This window comes from Nerophis lumbriciformis, linkage group LG10, assembly GCF_033978685.3.
Source record: "Nerophis lumbriciformis linkage group LG10, RoL_Nlum_v2.1, whole genome shotgun sequence".
Lineage (NCBI taxonomy): Eukaryota > Metazoa > Chordata > Actinopteri > Syngnathiformes > Syngnathidae > Nerophis > Nerophis lumbriciformis.
This window is the reverse complement of record NC_084557.2, coordinates 52,820,652-52,826,651: the sequence shown is the minus strand read 5'-3', so window position 1 is coordinate 52,826,651 and position 6,000 is coordinate 52,820,652. Positions and strand designations below refer to the sequence as shown.

The following is a 6,000-nucleotide window of genomic DNA, read 5'->3' as shown; positions in this document are numbered from 1 at the left end:
CTATCTCTTCTGTTCAAAACAAAAACCCGACTAATATTCTCATAGGATTATATAAATTATGCAAGTATGATTATCAAAAATTAGGGTAGTAAATATGGTATGACACAGTTACAATTACTTGCAACTGTCAGATTGTTCAGTATTATTCCAATTATCTAATTGGTAAAATGACTTTATTACACTGAAACACATTTTAGTGGTGCTCAAAGGAAATGATCACACCTAATTGTACTGTAAAGTGTTAACTTTCTGATACTTTGTGCAAATATGCATAATGTGTCTGCTAAAATGTAAACAGTTGTGTGTTTGCAAGTAAGAACATAGCCATCTAAAGAACAACAACAGTAAACATGTATGAAAAAAGAGTAACAAATCGGAATGTAGTATATATATATATATATATATATATATATATATATATATATATATATATATATATATATATATATATATATATATATATATATATATGAAAAAAGAGCAACAAATCAGAATGTAGTTATATTTATATATATTGCAAGTAAGAACATAGCCATCTAAAGAACAACAACAGTAAACATGTGTGAAAAAAGACCATATATTTATATATATATACACATTAGAGATGCGCGGTTTGCGGGCACAACCGCGGAGTCCGCGGATTATCCGCGGATCGGGCGGATGAAATTAAAAAAAATTAGATTTTATCCGCGGGTCGGGTCGGGTGGTCGAAATAAAAAAAAATTAGATTTTAAATAGATTCAGGCGGGTGGCAGTTAAACCAATTTGGAAATATATATACATAGTTAAATGTTGTTACCCACATACGAAAAACGAGCAGGCACCTGCTGCATATGCCACAACAGAAGAAGAAGAAAAAAGAGATGGACACTTTTACGGAGCGGAGAAGGGACGCCTCGCCGGGGTCCGGGACCGAGGCCCCTTCCCCCGAGAGGGCCCCACCGGGAGCCGTAGCTGAGGCGATCCGCGAGAAGGGCCCGACGCACGTCCAGGGTCACCACCGCGCCCACCGCACCGACACCCCGCCTCGTCCGCCTTCGCCGCGGCCGGCGTCACGTGCAGCAGGTAAGCACCTTACCTGCCCGCCACCCCCGTGGCCGGGGGCTCGTAACAGGGGTCACTCCGCGCGCTCCGCCCGCGCAGCTTACCTACCCGCCACCCCAGTTGCCGGGGGCGCGTAACAGGGGTCACTCCGCGCGCAGTGCGCTCACGAAAGGGGTGGGGCTCACCCTGGTTGATATAGACAGCAGCTGAAGTCGGAACCCGCTAAGGATTGTGTAACAACCCACCTGCCGAATCAACTAGCCCTGAAAATGGATGGCGCTGGAGCGTCGGGCCCATATACCCGGCCGTCGCCGGCAGCGAGACGCGCTTGGAGGTGCGCTCAGCGCGGCTCCCATATGATTGCGCACTGGTGTGCGTCTGGGTCGTGACAGCGTGGCACGCGAATGTCTGTGCTGCATTGGATCAGTCTCCTTTCTTTAACAGGCAAACGCTTTATAACCTCACTAATGCCTTGCATCGTCTATATTAGATACATAACAACGGGCGGGTGCGGTTCTGATCAAATGTTAGATCGGGTGGATGGCGGATGGTTGACGACTTTCTGATGCGGTTGCGGATGAAATAATTGCCTATCCGCGCATCTCTAATATATATATATATATATATGTATATATATATATATATATATATATATATATGTATATGGTTATAAGTCTGGGCTTCCCTGCTTAGGCTGCTGCCCCCGCGAACCGACCTCGGATAGGCGGAAGATGGATGGATACATATATATATACATATATATATATGAATATCCAGTTTATTACGATAATCGTAATCGTGTAGGTTTTATAATCTTTCTAGAATATCAGTGGTATTCTTGTTTTAAACAGAAGAGATAATCCCCGTAGGGACTGTCAAAAATTGCCATAGCCGACCATATTGCAGGTCGTCCAGGCGGGGTATTGGGTAAAGTTTTCAACTAGCAATAATCGCGCCTCAGATAGACTTCATGGGCTACGATACTGCCACTGAGCAAGGCTACCATTCCCATGTTACTTTGAGGGTGGTCATTATCCACCACACCCTTCACAATCATGGTCCATATTACAACTAAATAATGAGTCACAATATAATGTTCTCTAAATCATATTACACCGACATTGTCTAATGTCCAAGTCTTTCTTCACAACACATTCAGCTAAAATGTATTTACACAACTCTCTGTGTGTCGCAATGCATGATGGGACCCACCACCTAACACTCAGTCATACCGAGGAAGGTCGTCCGTCAAGGGAGAGGGGGGACCGGCGTCCGCTGCCATCGCTTGACGTTTATACTTGTCTGTTTCTGCTAAGTAAAGGTCACCAAAACTAAGTATCATTATTAAGCTATTATCGACAAAATTCGGCGTGGGGAAAAATACTTTTTCAAACAGCTCGTAAAGAAAACACTTCCGCTGTGTCGAGAGGCAAACGTTCGAAATACGTGCCATTTCAGACCTGAGCGTGACGTCACTTCCGTGGGGGGAAAAAATGATCGCCAGAGGGCGCTGTCACGCCAAATTTCTTCCCCCTACAAAAACCTCCCCCCATTTACTTCCGGGGTCATTTTCTCTTACGTCATTTCCTCTTACTTACGTCATTTCCTCTTACGTCATTGACAGCGATCGATAGAATACAATTCTCCTGAAAATGGTGGTGTCACTGAATGACATTTGTTTTTATCTTTCCCAGGAGACTTATGTCAAACACCAGCAGGCTTCGAAAAATTCCGGGCGGAGTGTTAGGTACCGAAATTTGTTACCCATCGGAATTTGTAACTCCAGGGGGCGATGTTCCCATGACGTTTGTTTGATGGTTAAACGGCAAGCCCAAAGAGGAGGAGAAGAAGAACGCTTGCGTAAATGGCGTAAACTATCCTGAATGCTGAAACGTCAGTTGTCAGAATTTCAGCATTAATAAATTACACATATTCTGGAAATCAATGATTTACTTTCATTATAGTATGAGTCCATTGTTATTATTAATGCTGAAATTCTGACAACTGACGTTTCAGCAGGATAGTATACGCCATTTACGCAAGCGTTCTTCTTCTCCTCCTCTTTGGGCTTGCCGTTTAACCATCAAACAAACATCATGGGAATATCGCCCCCTGGAGTTACAAATTCCGATGGGTAACAGATTTCGGTACAACACCGGGAACTTCTGTCTTCGTGGTAACGTGCAAAAAATATTAATTAATATATAATACTGTTAAATGTCTGTACTTTAACAATGTTTGGAACAAAAATGTTGTAAACAATAAAAAATCATTTTACATTGCAGTTGTTTGCCTCATTTTAAAGTCTTGAAGAAATACCCAAGGTTTTTCTTTATTTTTATGTTCTTATTCTAAATATTGTCGTGTGTCTGACCACGGGTCATCTGACTTCACTGAGGTACATATGTGCAGTGCTATTTACATTATGTACAAACAATTGGGAATCTACTTATTATTAGGCCGCTTCAATTATACCTCAACTGATAATTGGCTCATTACGGAAAGTGACTTGACACGGAGGGCAAAGTTTAGAATTGTAGAGAATTCAAAGTCATGTCAGGGTTATTATCGGGGTTGTTGGCAATTATTTTTATTATTTGCTAAAAACTGCTCCTATACTCACGTCTCAATACTGGGCTACCACGGACCAGCCGCATACAGTAAAGGCAGAGGTGGGTAGAGTAGCCAGAAATTGTACTCAAGTAAGAGTACTGTTACTTTAGAGATTTATTACTCAAGTAAAAGTAAGGAGTAGTCACCCAAATATTTACTTGAGTAAAAGTAAAAAGTATGTTGTGAAAAAACTACTCAAGTACTGAGTAACTGATGAGTAACATACACACACATATCATATATATATATATATATATATATGTATATATATATATACACATATATACACATACATTGATATATACAGTATATCATTTATATTTATTTATTTTGCCGTTTTTGTTTACATGTTAAAGGTGTTTTAATGAATATACATGCATGTTTAACACATATAGATTCCTTTCTTTAATGAAGACAAGAATATAAGTTGGTGTATTACCTGATTCTGATGACTTGCATTGATTGTAATCAGACAGTAGTGATGATAACGTCCACGTTTTCAAATGGAGGAGAAAAAAAGTTCCTCCTTTCTGTCTAATACCACATGAAAGTGGTTGGTTTTTGGCTTCTTATTTGTCCAGCTTCCATATTCGTTTTTATACACTTTACAAGAAATACATTGGCGGCAAACTCCGTAGCTTGCTAGCTTGTTTGCGCTGGCTTTCGGAGACTCTTATTTTGAAAGCGCAGTCGCGATGGAGCGGCACTTTTATTGTGAAGACAGGAACTGTGCAGTCAGTCTTTAGGCCTTTGACGGGATGTACGGTTGAAATAAAAAAAGGGTCTTTTTTCCTTCACACTTTTGATTGATTGATTGAAACTTTTATTAGTAGATTGCACAGTACAGTATATATTCTGTACAATTGACCACTAAATGGTAACACCCCAATTAGTTTTTCAACTTGTTTAAGTCAAGTCATGTGACCACCTGGCTCTGTTTGATTGGTCCAACGTCACCAGTGACTGCATCTGATTGGTGGAACGGAGTGAACGTCACCAGTGACTGTATTTGTTGAAACGCAGGCACTATGAAGGTCTGTCTGACAGACCAAAACAAACAAAGCGTGCATTAACAGATCGATCAAAATTAGTAGCGAGTAGCGAGCTGAATGTAGATAAAAGTAGCTGAATAAAAGTAGCGTTTCTTCTCTATAAATATACTCAAGTAAAAGTAAAAGTATGTTGCATTAAAACTACTCTTAGAAGTACAATTTATCCCAAAAGTTACTCAAGTAGATGTAACGGAGTAAATGTAGCGCGTTACTACCCACCTCTGAGTAAAGGTATGTTCTTACTCGAAGTTAGAGTGAATCTCAGTAAATCGTGTTTGCCAACAATATCAACCTAAAACCCATCCGTCTGAAAGAAAAATTAACCCTGAAGTAGTGTTGACCCGTGGAAAACGAATCAAAAATCGTTTAATTCTCCGTCAAATGTGCAGTCAGGAATATCCTCAAGTTAATTTGTCCGATTAATACAGACGTTTTGTTAACGCTATATTATAAAAAAAACAAAAAACAAGTATCCTTCCAGCGACGGGCAGTCATAGATCGCTGTCAATGACGTAAGAGGAAATGACGTAGGAGAAAATGACCCCGAAAGTAAATGGGGGGGAAGGTTTTTGTAGGGGGAAGAAATTTGGCGTGACAGCGCTCGTGTCACACCGTCTGTTGTAATGTTGTCGTTTTTGAGTCACTTTCATCATTTAATTTGGTCCTTTAAGAAAATAATAAAGAACAAAAAATCTTCATTTTTTTTAAACTGTTTTTTTGTTTGTTTGTTTTTTGTACATTTTAAGCGTTAAACATACCAAAAACAAGCAGATAGAGTCAATAAGCACTTGGTTAGTTACGTCATATCCGCTTCCGCATTAACAAGACACAAATAAAAGACAACTATACACTGAGTAAAGGTGCAATAAAAATAGTAAGCGTAACTTGACGTCACTTCCGTTTAGGGAAATGAACGCCAGAGGGCGCCCGTGTCACACCGTCTGTTGTAACTTTGTCGTTTTTGAGTCACTTTCATCATTTAATTTGGTATTTTAAGAAAATACTAAAGAACGAAAAATCTTCATTTTTTTTGTAACTTTTGTTATTTATTTATTTATTTATTTATTTACATTATAAGCGTTAAACATACCAAAACAAGTAGATAGAGTCAACAAGCTGCTGGTTAGGCACGTCATATCCGCTTCCGTATTAACAATACACAAATAAAAGACAACTATACACTGAGTAAAGGTGCAATAAAAATAGTAAGCGTAAGTTGACGTCCAGAGGGCGCCCGTGTCACACCGTCTGTTGTAACTTTGTCGTTTTTGAGTCACTTTCATCATTTAAT

General features: G+C 39.7%; 1 non-coding gene across 1 annotated transcript; it reads right to left on the bottom strand.

Moving 5' to 3' along the window:
* Positions 1-1,904: 1,904 nt before the first annotated feature.
* Positions 1,905-2,045, bottom strand: LOC133613066 (U4 spliceosomal RNA). The gene has a single exon (XR_009816395.1). It is a non-coding gene; the product is annotated as a U4 spliceosomal RNA (small nuclear RNA).
* Between the last annotated feature and the right edge of the window lie 3,955 nt (positions 2,046-6,000).